The sequence below is a fragment of the Dreissena polymorpha genome, chromosome 13, assembly GCF_020536995.1.
Source record: "Dreissena polymorpha isolate Duluth1 chromosome 13, UMN_Dpol_1.0, whole genome shotgun sequence".
In the NCBI taxonomy this organism is placed as follows: domain Eukaryota; kingdom Metazoa; phylum Mollusca; class Bivalvia; order Myida; family Dreissenidae; genus Dreissena; species Dreissena polymorpha.
In genome coordinates, this window is record NC_068367.1 from 53,274,572 (window position 1) to 53,290,104 (window position 15,533).

Sequence of the window (15,533 nt, forward strand, 5' to 3'; positions counted from 1 at the left end):
CGCTTATTATCGACAAATCAAATTATCACATATCTATGTAGCTCAAGACAAGTCGGTTGGAGAGATTATTTTATACAAACTGGGTGATTAACCAAGACATGAAATCAATTTATTTGGTGCAGCATAAAATACTGTGACATTCACAACAACCGTTGGAAGTGATATTTTCTAGATTAGTACTAAAGTCAGCTTAGAATGTGCTTTTCGTCACTTTTGAGGGCAGTCCGTGCTATTAGAATGTTATTCACATGACTGCGACATCAAAGGAATGTATTAAAATACAAATGCTAAATGAAATAAACATATGTCGAGTTTTAAGCTCGAATTGTAAAACCCTGTTAATGTCTACTTTCATCGTAATCGCGTTGGCAATAACAGGAATATACTTAAGAAAAGTAATAAGACACAAAATCGCTGGAGTTAACTGCTTTTCTTCTAAAATGAGAATACTTACTGATAAAAATATGGGTCGGCCCCCATGTGAATCATACGATACAAACATAGTGCTTCGACGTCATAAATAGTTTAGATGTTTATTTTTTGAAGATATACATATTTACAATAAATACATTGATAAAAAAGACCAAACAATATAGCAATAAGCACAGGAAACATAACAGTTGAATTATAAAGGTCTTTATATTTGTAAGAAACGGAATAATATTATATCAATGAAAAGTTTTCTATGAATCGGGATGCTTACATGACATTAACTATGATTTCTTATATATATATATATATATATATATATATATATATATATATATATATATATATATATATATATATATATATATATATATATATATATATATATAACTGTTTGCCCGTTATACTTATATGTAGACGAGCTATAAATATATTTAGTTTTTGTGCATATTTTACACGAATATGTGTTTACGTTGAAAACGTATAATTAACAACACTGGTTTTCTAAAACAGTAAGGGTAATTAAAAGTGCTTGTGTACATTAATACAAAGCGCGATTCATACAGACGGATGGGTGCCTTTAAACATTAGAGACAGAGAGGCAGATACGGTGGTCACAGTTACTTACAATTCTGTGTTCAGTGCGGACATGGATATTTTGGTGAACACGTCGGCAGTGGATGTAAGCGTCGAGCCTGTCACTTACCGAGACTGGGTATTGTACGTGTCTATTAAATGATAGGTTTTCAATGTTGTATTGCTTATCGGCTAATAAACTACAATTTCAAGTAGTGTGCTTTGATACGATCCAAAAGGTATACTAGACAGGTTGTCATCATAACGAACTAGAATTAATTATTCACAGAGAATCACCTTTCAATAATGTTATTTCTTCGCGAGCAATATTTTAAAAGTTTGCACTTGAGGATTGAGTTATTTACTGTAAGTTACATCAAACATATGTATTCTTATGAATCTAAGAAATCATACTCGTGTCCTTTAAGACCACATGATTTTAATAATAGTTAATTGAACGAAGTAATTTGTTATAGCAATCAGAGTAAGTTCCCGTTCACCGATTGTATCACAATCTAAAATCACAGAAGTTTCCTGTGGAAACTCCTAAATATGGACATACGTGTTTTTAAACAAACTATACCTTAATTTACAAGAGATGTTCATGTTCGTTAAAGTTTTCTGGATTTCAGAAACCAGTCATCGCATTTTTGCAAGGCCATGCCATTTCTTAGGGCTAAGTATATGTAGTTAGTTATGAATATGTATATATAAATATATATTTATATGTATGTAATGCATTCATAACGAGTCTATCAAACGTATGTTCCTACCCACGCATGCTTTTATTATGTGAAATCCATCCAATAATAAAACATAAATACATTTACGTACAAAATGTTTACATACGCGATACATTACTCTTACGCACTTACAATGGGCTATTCCAAATGGGATTTCTTGTTCGGACATTAATTATATCTTATAAGCAAAGCATTTGTTGTAAAAACCGTTGTGTGGTTCTGGTAATGCTTGTGGTTAAAATAATACTGATTTGAAAAAAAACATGCAAAACCGACAATACTAACTTAATGTAAGCGTGCAATAAAAAGTCAACAGCCTATATTATATATTGGCCTATAAGATAGATCCACCGTATTATGTATTCTGCATATAATATCTATTCTTAAAACTCGATTATTGCTGATGCGATATTGTCAATTCATATATATATTTGTATGGATTTGTTATGAAAAGAAATACGAAGGCGTATGGTATATAAATTGCATCATTACTGACCAAAACAACGAAAAGAGAGAGGAGACGGACGCTCTTTCACAAACAAATATATATTTGTTAGTCGTCCTCGGCATCGTTCATTGTTTCCCCATTACGCATAGATATTGCCGATCGTCTTGATTTACATAGTCGTCGGAATCCTTTGAAGGAACACAACAGCATTCATGACGCTTGCATGAGAAACATTAACATGAAGCGGTCACACACAAAATTAGAAAGTCCAACATTTCGCAAACTTGAATACTCAAAGCATACACAATTATCGATATTCATAAATATATTAACATTTGTTAAGCCACTAGCACACAATTACATTGGGTAGGCTGACCTGTTTTCATCATCATCATCATCATCATCATCATCATCATCATCATCATCATCATCATCATCATCATCATCATCATCATCATCATCATCATCATCATCATCATCATCATCATCATCATCATCATCATCATCACCACCACCACGTGTTTATCATCGTAATCAAAAATACATCATGATCATGATCATCAATGTCATCAAGGTCATCATCATCATCATCATCAAAAGAAGAAACATCAGCAGCATGAAATGCTCTACGTGAGAAAAACACCAAAGGGAAGCAAAACCTGCTCAAATCGTTTGAAATACATGAACAAAAAGGGTATGAAAGAATCAAGATTGTTCGATTTGCATTTAAGTATTTCTGAAGTACAAGCTATCGAAAGTGTTAAGGAATAATACGGAATGTGTTTATTTTAAATGATGTTTTAATTTGATTTTTTCCTTGATAAGTCTGATTGCAATCATTATAAAACAAGTCAGAAAATAAAAAGTTTTATTGTCATTTACTTTTATTGTTAAAAACATGTTTATTTATTTTAAATCTGAATGTCATTTGTAAACTGCATGTGTGTAAGTCAACAAAGGCTGGGTCATCGAATATAAACCGAACTTAGGCAACTCCTTTCCAAACTAATTTAAAGCGTAATAAAAAATATACATGAGGTTCCTATCATATATTACGTTTTAAGTCATTAGTTTGTGCATTGTATTTAAAAGAAAGTTTTGAGTTCATGCTTAAGTGCATTTTAACACTTTTGTTTTATCGTCTCATGTTAATTTTTTCATCTGAACTCAATCGAGAAATGTCCCGTAATAAAACAAAACTTCCCATTGGAAAGACAAGTTAAAACAAAAAATGTAATGGAAGAAATCGAAAATGCAGTTACTGCAAAGCCAATCAAAATAGTGTAACATTCTGCCTCTCGAAACGGTCATTTTCATCGGCAGCTGTAATACTATTGCCAGACTAATGTCATAATTTATCGGAATTAATCAGAATTCAATGTGGTCATAAAACCTTCGAAATGTTTGGAAACCGTCAGTGGCAATTCAAGTCATTCACGTTCGCATTTCAGCAAGTACACAATAAAGTGTCTACGTCAACACATAGCTGCTAATTAGGAAAGTAACCAAAACATGTATTTATACGTATCGGTATCAACTATCATAGCAAATCGAAAAAGTGTTAGTAAACACGTAATTGCACACCTGACATTTTAAGGTTAGGAAACTTTCCATTTAGATGCGTTATATAAGATGTTATAGCGAGTCATTTCATCTGATTTTAACTTTACGGAACATGTCCCAGCAATATCCCGTTCTCATGTGAATGAATCATTCGCAGCTCACGTTTCATAATGCGTCTTAAAAAGGAACTCATCACTAGATATAATAATGTGTTTTTAAGATATCACAAATGTACGTGTTTGTTTATATAAAAACAACCTAATGTTGTACGTTGGCCGGTCTAATAATAGATTTATTGTAATTTAATACAATAATGCGTTAATAATGTTATAAACAAGTGTGAGGACAATTGTTGAGTAAATATGAATTATTATATTATTCTCATAATATTATAGTATTCTACCTGAGTACAAATTTTGGATCACGTAGTCAAGTTGTAGCAATTTTGCAATCGTACAATAATATAATAATGTTTGCTTACCTCAAATCGACCTCTTTATAAAAGCGTTCATTTAAGAAGAAAATTAGCTGTTTTTTATATTATGTATTTGAAACTGTGTCACATATTAAAGCGTCTCTAAGTTGTACATGTTTGTAGCCAAAGGTCATATGTTTACCTCAAGCTATAATGCAAATACAATATTATTAGATGTATCACAATCCAATAACTTCGGCATTTTGCGTTAAATTTCGGGCAGGTAGCAGCGGTTGTATTCAAATGAAACGCCCAGTACTGACTTTGATATGAATGGTTAATTGGTTCTCTTTGCTTGAGATCCCTTCTGCAGTAGTTTCCACCCTCATGAACCATGTCGTTTCGATCAACATAACCATTCTTATGGCAGAGTAATTTGTTTTGAAATATAGTTAAATCGTAATGAAAGTTCGTTTATCTTTAATGCGGACCGCTTTTTACGTTCATACATTGTTTAATACGGCTATGTATATACAACAAATCATTATTTCGGTATAGTCCCAACACAGTAATGCGATGCATATTTCGGATATGATTCACATACTCGAAGCCTAGGTCGAATTATTATCATTAGCTTGTTTTAAAAATGTGTGAGTTACATCTATTACAAAACTGGCAGTGTATAACGATACCACTGCTGGGAAAGTCCATGAATCCTGTCAGAATATTTTGGACTTTTTTTATTTGGACGGTTTTCTTCCTAAACCAAAACATGGTTAAGGAACTGTGCATGCGCGCTTCAAATTGATATACCAAATATGATGTGATGAGCTACTCAATAAGTGGTGTACTTTGTATTTGTTTTTGTTTTTTGTTATTTCAAGCTAAAAGCAGACACGCAGCAACGATTGTGTATACAAAATGTTTATATAATGGGCGGTTTAAATATTCCAAACACATGCTTAAAGCATATGTTTATATTGTTTATGCTATGCCTGTCAACATAAATAATAATAATAAATAACAAATGTTATATCTATATTTATGTCATGCTCTGATATTAGCATGAAGTTAACACGTGGCACAAATGAACTCAACTTATCATTTCAGGATCGTTTATTGTTCCATCTTGAGACCATAAATGTGTTTGGTAAAATAACCATGGGGGCTATAAAGACTAATAATTTGGTGTTTGCGCGGACCGCGCCTTTTACTGTTGGAACAACCGATACAGCACATTAAAAGGGTAACATATCACTAACTTAGTTATAAACCAGTATACAATTGAGTTCGAGGGCTCTGGACAACACACTCCGCGTCCGATATCGACGACATCGTCAACTTTACTGGGGACGAAACTATCAATCTATAACCTCATAATGCTATAAACGTTACATATGCATACTGTGCAATTTAATGTTGTCTTACAGCTTTTCAAACATGGTAGCATTTAACTGAGTAAATACCAAAATGTAAAATATGATTGGAAAAATTAATGAACAACACAATTAGAATGTCTTATAAGTCACTTATACATATACATGTAGTAACGATATCATGAATGTTCTCAAAATTACACACAACTAATGTTCATCAAACACATCAAGTTGACTTGCCGACTGTTATAAGAAAAATTGACAAACAAAGTAAAATGTTCATACTTAAAACAATTATTTTGCATGTCGTCATACAACTTACATACATGCATAACTAAGAACTGTCAAAAGCTTACTGTGGCTTTGTATAATCGTATGCTAATCACTAATAATTTCAAAACTGATTGTTTCAAAAATGCAATGTCAGATGTATGGAGTAAAAATGTCAAAGAATACAAATCATGACTAGTAATTTATAACAATTGTAATGCTCTGAAAATGTGTGGCTAGTAAAATTCCCTGTGCCATATTCTCAAAAGTACTCACTTTAAAGTAAAACTAGCTCAGACACGGGTCGGGTAAGAAAGACAGGCTTCCCTTCTCGAATGACCTTGACCTTGACACTACGTACCTTTTCATCAGAGCTAGGAAACACCTGCGAAACTGTGGCTAAGGGCCACATAATCCTACTCACAGTGTCTTGCATTAACACCACATCATCTTCCTTCAGAATGTGCTGAGTAGATTGCCATTTACACCTCTTTTGTAGAGAAGACAGAATTTCTGAACGCCACATAGCCCAAAACATATCAGCAAGAACTTGAACTCGTTTCCATTCAGACCTGTATAAATCTTTGAGAGTAAGAGGTTCTGCCAAGGGCGGGAGAGGTTCGGATTTAAGCGTCAACAAGGTGGCTGGGCTGAGAATCCTCAGGCGCTTCACCATCGGAAGACACGGGAATAAGGGGGCGTCCATTAACAATAGCTGACACTTCGGCCATGAAGGTTAGAAAACGTAGAATGTGTCAGGTTTTTCTGTCCATGTTGCATCAACAAACTAACTAGAATTCTCCGAATCACCCCAATCATCCTTTCCCACACGCCACCCATGTGGGATGCATGTGTAGGGTTAAAGTCCAAGGACACCTTTTGCTGCTGAAGGTAGGAACGTACAGGACCGTCTTCAACAAACACTGCTTGTATGTTTAAGTTTTCCGTGGCTCCTATAAAATTTGTACCTCGATCAGATCTAAATTCAACCACTTGACCGCGGATCGAGACAAAGCGTCTCAGGGCATTAATGAATGCACTAGAACTAATTTCTTCTATTAGTTCAATGTGAATGGCCCTAATTCTTAAACAAGTAAACAAGACCCCCCACCGCTTACTGGAGGCTTGGCCCCCTCTAGTCTTTATGCTCACGATGGACCAAGGGCCAAACACATCTACTCCAACATAGCTGAATGGTCGAGCATGTGTGACTCTATCTCTTGGGAGATCTGCCATCATCTGATTGTGTTATTTGCCGCGCAGGCGCCTGCAAGGGACACATGAGAAAATATATGAAGAAACACGCCGTTTACCACCTGTGATCCAATATCCACCAGATCTGATGGCACCTTCTGGAAAGTGTCTACCCTGGTGATGTACGGACTCATGAAAGTTCCTAATAAGAAGAGTTTCTAGGTGGCTTTTCTTTGGTACAATGACAGGATTCGTTTCTGTAGAAGACAATTCAGAATGCTGTAGTCTACCACCTACACGTAGGACATTTTGAGAGTCTAGGTATGGGTTGAGAGCTAGTAAGGAGCTTCTTGAGCTGATAGGAAGGCCTTGAGAGAGGTTAATGATCTCGTTTTTAAAGTATTCAGCTTGATAGTCCTTTACTATAAGTATTTCTGCTTGCAACAAACTTGAGCGGTTTGAGGATTGAGCACACATATGCCACCCAGTACACTTGGTAGACATGCTTATAGACTGACAAATGTGCTTGAGAGAACGGATGGCCTTCACCAGACTAAGAAACGAGGAGAACATGTTGAACCTGTCAGATCCCAACTTACATGTATTTGTAATGACATTAGTTGCCATGGTAACCACCTCCGGACGTACTTCCTTGTCATCATCCGGGTTCAGCAAAGGATGTTCAGTGTGAAAATAGACTTCTTTGAAAAACTTTTCAGGGAAGCACTCATTCCCCTCGTACCTACATCAGCTGGGTTTTGTTTAGTATCGACATAGAACCACTGACTAGATTCTGACAAATCTAGAATACGTTGCACCCTATTTGACACATATGTATGAAACCTTCTTGTATGATTACAGATATAACCGAGAACTACTTTATGTCTGTAAAGTACCTGACCTTGTGATTCGAGACATCTGGTTCTCTGCATATGGTACCTACAATCTCTACGGACAAAACGGCAGCACAGAGTTCTAGGCGTGGTATAGTATGGCCGCTAGATAGAGCAACCTTGGTTTTTCCCATCACAAACCCTACATTTCTTGTGTTCTGTGACTGACCAGAGACTATGCATGCCACTGACGCAACTGCCTTTTCCGAAGCATCTGAGAATACCAGCAATTCATTGTGAGAATACTGGCTAAGTGAAATACTAAGATAGGTATGAGAAGCTGCTCCAAATATCGTAAGGACATTGTCTACTCCTTCCATGGCTTCAGATATTTATCAGACAAAGGATTGTCCCATCCATCATTAACGACAGTCATTTCTTTAAACATGCATTTACCCAAAATCGTAGCAAGGGCAACAAATCCTAATGGATGATACAAGCTGTTAACGACTGAGAGAATTCCGCGACGTGTGAAAGGCTTGTCAGTGTGAGAAATCTGAAATGTAAAACAATCTTTTCGTAGATCCAATGTGAGACCGAGGGACCTTTGAAGAGGGAGCTCATCCTTGGTTAAATCTAAACTTGCTAAATCTTTAGCAAGGTCTACTTGTGGAAATGCAGCAATTACTGTCCCATTGTTGGAAGCTATCTTATGTAGACGCAGATTACCATTCAAAGCAAGGGCTCTCTGTGTCTGTTTCATCAACCATATGGCTTTCTCTGGAGTAGGTACTGATGTGATACCATCATCGACATAAAAATCAGAAGAAACACATTTTCGCACATCACTACCAACTTCATTTTCACTGACCTGAGGCGTCTTTAAAAGACCTAGATTGGCAACAGCCGGAGATGGCCGGTTGCCCACAACATGTACTCGCATACGATACTCCGCCATATGCTCACTAGGGTTATTGTTGTGGTACCAAAAGATACGCAGAAAGTTGCGGTCTTTAACATCTACTGTAAAACATCTGTTGAATGTCCGCTGCAAGAGCCACCTGATCTTTCCTGAAACGTAAAATAATGACGAGTAGGCTGTTTATCAGGTCTGGACCCTGAAGCAAGACATCGTTTGGTGACACACCCTGATATTTAGCGTAGGCATCAAATACGCCACGAATTTGATCTTGTTTCTTGGGGGGTTCACCCCAAACAGCGCTAAGTACAAACATTCGTCTGTGTCTGAAATGGGAGGGGCCAATTCAGCATGACCACGTTCAATGATCTGTTCCATAAAGGTTACGAAGTGGCCTTGTTTTTTTTCTTGTCTTTCAAAAGGGATGCATGCAGAAGTGATGCTCTCTTAAGAGTTTGGGATCTGTTGTTAGGGAGCCTTCATCTCCCAGACTTAAATGGAAGAGGTGATAAGAATGAGAAGAGTGACATTCCTTAACATCAAGTTTACTGTCGCAAGGCTCAAACAAAGAAGATCTACCATCTTGAAGTACATGTGTTCTGTAACAGCTGACCACATCGGAATGATGAACCTTGCCTAGACATACCTGACCAACGATCACCCACCCTAAACCAAGACGTTGAACAAACGGTGCTTCAGGGACCCAATAAGCTGCTTATGAACCTGATGCGCTGCACTTACATCTCTGCCAATAAGCAACAAAATATCAGCATCTTCATCAAGGGGGGGTATCTCTGAAACAATACTCTGAAAATGATTGACGTGTGCCGCTATGTCCGGTGTAGGGATTTCACACCGTGTACTGGGAATACTTGGGCATTCCAACAAAGGAGGGAGTAAGTAACTTTGACTGCCATCAACACTCTGTACAACACAGGCGAATGCCTTTGGACAAGTCACCATTGAAAGACCTGAACAAGAACGTAAGCAGTACTCAGTGGGAACACCATCAATGTTGAGACCAGAAAACAACTCTGGTCGGGCAAGAGAACGGTTACTTTGGTCGCCCAGGATAGCGTATGTTCTTAGTCTATTTGAGGGGCTCGAACTACTAAACACATTACCAAAACTATCTTAGCAAATGACCGTGCACCAAGGCCGCTAGATCCACAAATTTGCGTGCATTTGTTTCCTACAATATCAAACTGCTGTTGCTGTAAAGCAGATGGCTCCCCGCCATGAGTTGGTGAAGAAGACTGTGAATTCCCACCCGATGCTTGAGTGACCTGCAAAGTGTAATGCAACAAAGTATGTTGCTTATTGGTACCACAAGTAATACATTTTGTATCAGCTTTACAATTGTATGCTCTATGAGATGAGCTTAAACACTTATAACAAAGCTTATTCTCATGTACCAACTTCTTCCTATCAATAACAGATTGTTAAATAAATGCTCTACACTCATCCAAAGGATGGTTTGCCTTATGTATTGGGCATCTCGGACTCGGTCTGGGATAGAGGTTCGAACCAAGTTGTTTGTCTATTTGATTCCGATAGATTTGGTCATTAGATACAGTTTTCATAGAAATGGCATTGACTAGAGAACGTTGCGATGTTGTACCGGTAGATGAAGTAGTGTAGTCAATCTGAAAGCTTGGGTCGTTCTTAATACGACACTGTGTTCTCACAAACTGAACAAAATATGTGAAAGGTGGGTAAGTTACATCATGTATAGCTTTATAGTTTGAAGCTGTTATAGTCCACCTTTCCTGCATTAAATGGGGCAACTTGCTTACTAATGGTTTTACCCCAACCGAACTATCGTAGGACGAAAACATGATTTTAAACACAGGATTGTCCTTTAAATATTCGATTTCTGTGACAATATCTAGTAGATCGTACAGCATCTTGCTGTTACTATTTGAGGCGAGTCTTGGGAAATTGGCGATCCCCTTCTGATTGATTGTTCAATGATTTCGGGACTTCCATAAAGGTCTTCAAGTTCTGACCAAATCCGGACTAATGCACGAGTGGGATCATGATTAGACGCGCGTACCGCTCGAGCATGATTGCTCGATTTTGGTCCCAACCACTTCTGCAATAAATCTAACTTTTCGAACGAATTCACTTCAAGTTTTTGTGTCACACTTTTAAATGTGTTTTTCCATGTAAGGTAATGTTTATGTTTGTCGTCAAACTTGATGAAGCGGGAGAGCAGAAAATCTTTCTTAAGTAAATAATTACTCAGGTTTTTCAAGTCATTTGTTGGTGCTTGTCGCGGGGATGGTTGCTGATTTTCTTCTCTGATAATCATTTTCTCGATTAAAGCAACGTCTTCTTCATTGTTGCATAGTTCTATAATTTCTCGCTTTTCACGTACTAATTTCAACTCGATGTCCAACGCTCTCTGTTGCTTTTCATTCTCGGCTTCGATTTTCTTTCTTTCTTCATTTAGGTTCAGTTTTTCTTTTTCAATTCTCGCTTCTTCCTGAGCAAGCAGTAGTCGTTGTTTTACACTTACACTTTTTATGTTCCTAGTCTTTAAAACGCTGGAGTCGTATGTGCTCACTCATTTATCTTCATGTGTATCGTTTTGTCTATCATCGAGTGAGTTCTTTGTTATATCATCATACAACTGTTGTCGTTTCAATAATAGTTTTTCTCTTAATGTTTGTGCTTCTTTAATATGTAGCTCATAGCCTTGTTCGAGTACTCGTAAGCACTGATCTCCTTTTTCGAACCTTTGTGTCATAATGAAACTTGTTATTTCTCTAAAGATTTCTCTATAAAGTTCTAACTTTGAATCAAAGTTACACTGTCTTTCAAAAAAATCTGCAACAACATTAACTTCAAAGACCTCAGAGTCATTAATTTAACTGTCAACCTTTGACCATGCACTAAACAACTTCTGTTTCTTGGTTTCAAGTTGAGATTCTAAGAGAGACATCCCTTTATCAGCCAGTCTTCTTATCCTAGGCAATGACATCAGGTGGAACACCTTGTTTACATATCATTAGTCAATAGCCGGTTATTTTACTGTCATTCTCTGATATTAGCATGAAGTTAACCCGTGGCACAAATGAACTCAACTTATAATTTCAGGATCGTTAATTGTTCCATCTTGAGACCATAAATGTGTTTTGTAAAATAACCGTGGGGGCTATAAAGACTAATATTTGGTGTTTGCGCCTTTTACTGTTGGAACAACCGATACAGCACATTAAACGGGTTACATAACACTAACTTGGTTATAAACCAGTATACAATTGAGTTCGAGGGCTCTGGACAACGCAATTTATATTATACAAAATCGATGTATGTGCATGTACATGCATTCGTCCCCAAAACTCTAAGCATGGATAATTAGAATCGGGAAACATTCAGTGAGGCGCCTAAAATTTACGTTTTTTGAGAACAAAAATTATTTTCAATTGTGTTTGCAATTTTATGATTTTGAACTATTGACATAATGTCTATTTTGAAATGTGTGATACCAATGATTATTATTGTCATTATCCTATATGATACTTTCTTTTTTTAAATTTAGGTTCGTCTATATCTACGACACACCCTGGACCGACTTTTGCTAGCTATCTTTTTCTAGAACGCAACGACACACTTCTCGGGAAAAATTATTTCAAAGACGCTGTGGTCGGATATACCCAGCTGACGAGCTATACAGTCACTGGGCAACTGGTAAACCCAGTAAAACGTCAGCTTTATGGCCTGAGCTAGAGTAAGGTGAGTTACGCTAAACGAACTACCCTCTCTGATGGAAGTCTTATAATTACAGGCCCTGTTGGAACATGACCAAACATACTGGTCTTTGATGTAGCTTTTGTTTTTAACAAGACTAACCTTTCCAGATACACACTTATAACAAAGTCCCCCAAAATCACCCAATAAATTTTAATGTTTTAACCAAAAAAAAATAACCATTCGAATATCTGCATATGCTACTGAACTCGTCGTTAACGAAAGGCACAACTACATCAAATTATATAGTGTTTACCTGTCATTCTCTTATACGTACCGTAAGTTATATAGTCCCTTATTTTTAATATAATTCGATACGGTTTGGAGTTGCAAAAAATACATGAAGGTTGCAATAAATATGTTGAATTTTAGAATACATGAAGCATTTTAGAGAAGATTTCAAACCAAAGTCATTATTATGACACTCTCGAATTTTAAAAATCTGCTTGTCTTCACCAACAGAGGATATAACAAGGGAACCGCATAACAAACGCATTGGTGTAATCCTCCCAAGTTAAACCAATAAAAATGTTTAATTGCTTGAACACTGAATTAAACATATATACATGGACTAGTCTTATTTAAACAGGCTTAATTATCAACATGAATCGTTTAGAGATAATCCTTTTGGTGATGGGTTTAAGGTTGAGTCGAACTATAGTGTATGCCCATGTTTCGGACCCCACTGAAGGTAAATGGCCAGAGCGCATGTTATTTACAGAAACGTTTAAGCATAATGACATTATTATCATTTGTAATGTCTATTTTCGTTAAGGGTACTCTAAAGTTATAAAAACATGGTGTAATTCGTTTATTCAAAACATATGACATATGCACAGTTTCAAAGAGCATTTTTGTTGAACTGAATGTGAAAAGTGGTTAGTATTATTAACATTCATTTCGTTAATGGTTTTTTGAACTGCATTATTAAATACTGTTGTCCGAGTATACTTTTCCCACACAATTGAATACAATGCAAAATACGCCAGCGACCGTAAAACTCCTATATGTATGTAGGTGCTTGGGTTGCGCCCCATTTCGAGGGTTACTTTATTTGCATATGTGTTTTTGCATGCTAACCTTTTCATTTTTAATGCCATCGTGTGTTCCAAAGTGACATGATTTTGCAATATGCACTGTTAAAAAACTTGATGAGTCTTTTAAGTTATCCTAACAATCGTGTAAGCGTGCACTTTTAGCAGAACAATACAAAATAATTGAATAAAAAACACTATTATAATTTTTGGTCGACGATCGTGTTATTTTTGTATTATCGTAACAGAACTGTTTTGTTTCGGTACTATCCGATAGTCTAAAAACTATCAAAAGAGACCCCTTTCAATACAGTTAATGTCAATATTTATGTTGAAACCATGTGGGTGAAATGACCATTTGTTAAATATTGTTTCAGGTTGATCATTAACCAATATTGGCTTCCACATGACTTACAACTTTGGAGTCAATTTACTGCTTTTTATACTTAATTGTCATCACATTAACAGCCTTTCTTCTTATGAGTAGCTTTTAACATTGTTCTCAATACTATCTAAAACGTTCAATTGTCCATGCATAATGGAATATCTTGCTAAGAATCATGTTTTGAAGTGTGTGTACACGTATTTTCAAGACTATCAAGATATTGCGTTCCATTCATAATTATAACACTATCAAGGTGTGGCGTTCTGATCATTATTATAACATTATCAAGGTGTGACGTTCTGATCATAATTATAACATTATCAAGATCTGTTGTTCTGATCATAATAATAACAATATCAAGATATTGCGTTCTGATCATAATTAAAACATTATTCAGATGGTGCGTTCTTATCATAATTATAACATTATCAAGATCTGACGTTATGATCATAATTATAACACTATTAAGACTTTGCATTCTGATCATTATTATAAATATATAAAGATATGGCGTTCTGATCATAATAAAACATTATTAAGATGTTGCCTTGTGATGATAATTATAACAATATCAAGATCTTGAGTTGTGATCATAATTGTAACAAGATCAAGATGTTGCGTTGCGATCATAATTGTAAGATTATCAAGATCTGGTGTTGTGATCATAATTATAACAATATCAAGATGTTGAGTTGTGATCATAATTATTACATTATCAAGATCATGAATTGTGATCATTATTGTAGCAATATCAAGATGTTGCGTTGTGATCATAATTGTAAGATAATCAAAATCTTGAGTTATGATCATAATTATAACAATATCAAGATCTTGAGCTGTGATCATAATTATAACAATATCAAGATCTTGAGCTGTGATCATAATTATAATTATATCAAAATCTTGAGTTGTGATCATAATTGTAACAATATCAAGATGTTGCGTTGCGATCATAATTGTAACAATATCAAGATCTTGCGTTGTGATCATAATTACAACAATATCATGATCTTGAGTTGTGATCATAATTATAACAATATCAAGATCATGAGTTGTGATCATAATTGTAAGATTATCAAGATCTTGCGTTGTGATCATACTTATAACAATATCAAGATCTTTAGTTATGATCATAATTATAACAATATCAAGATCTTGAGCTGTGATCATAATTATTACAATATCAAGATCTTTAGTTGTGATCATAATTGTAACATTATCGAGATCTTGCGTTGTGATCATAATTGTAACATAATCAAGATGTTTCGTTCTGCAATATTCATCTGCATGAAGTAAAACTATATATAATTAAATAACAAAACATGTAAAGATAAAACTGTTTCTCAAACATTGCATTGAATCAGTATGTGATTGTATTTCCGACATTCCTGTCCTTCCGCTCCAGTTATGCATATCATACACATTAAACGACGTGAAGAACAGTTATTTGATGTTTCTGCTTTGACTATCTACATCGTTTGATAACACATACATCGAAACCTGTCCACTTTAAAGGTATATTTGTTTTATATACTTCAAAGCATTTGATACAATTAAATGACATGCGATTTCATATTCATATCAAGGTGTGA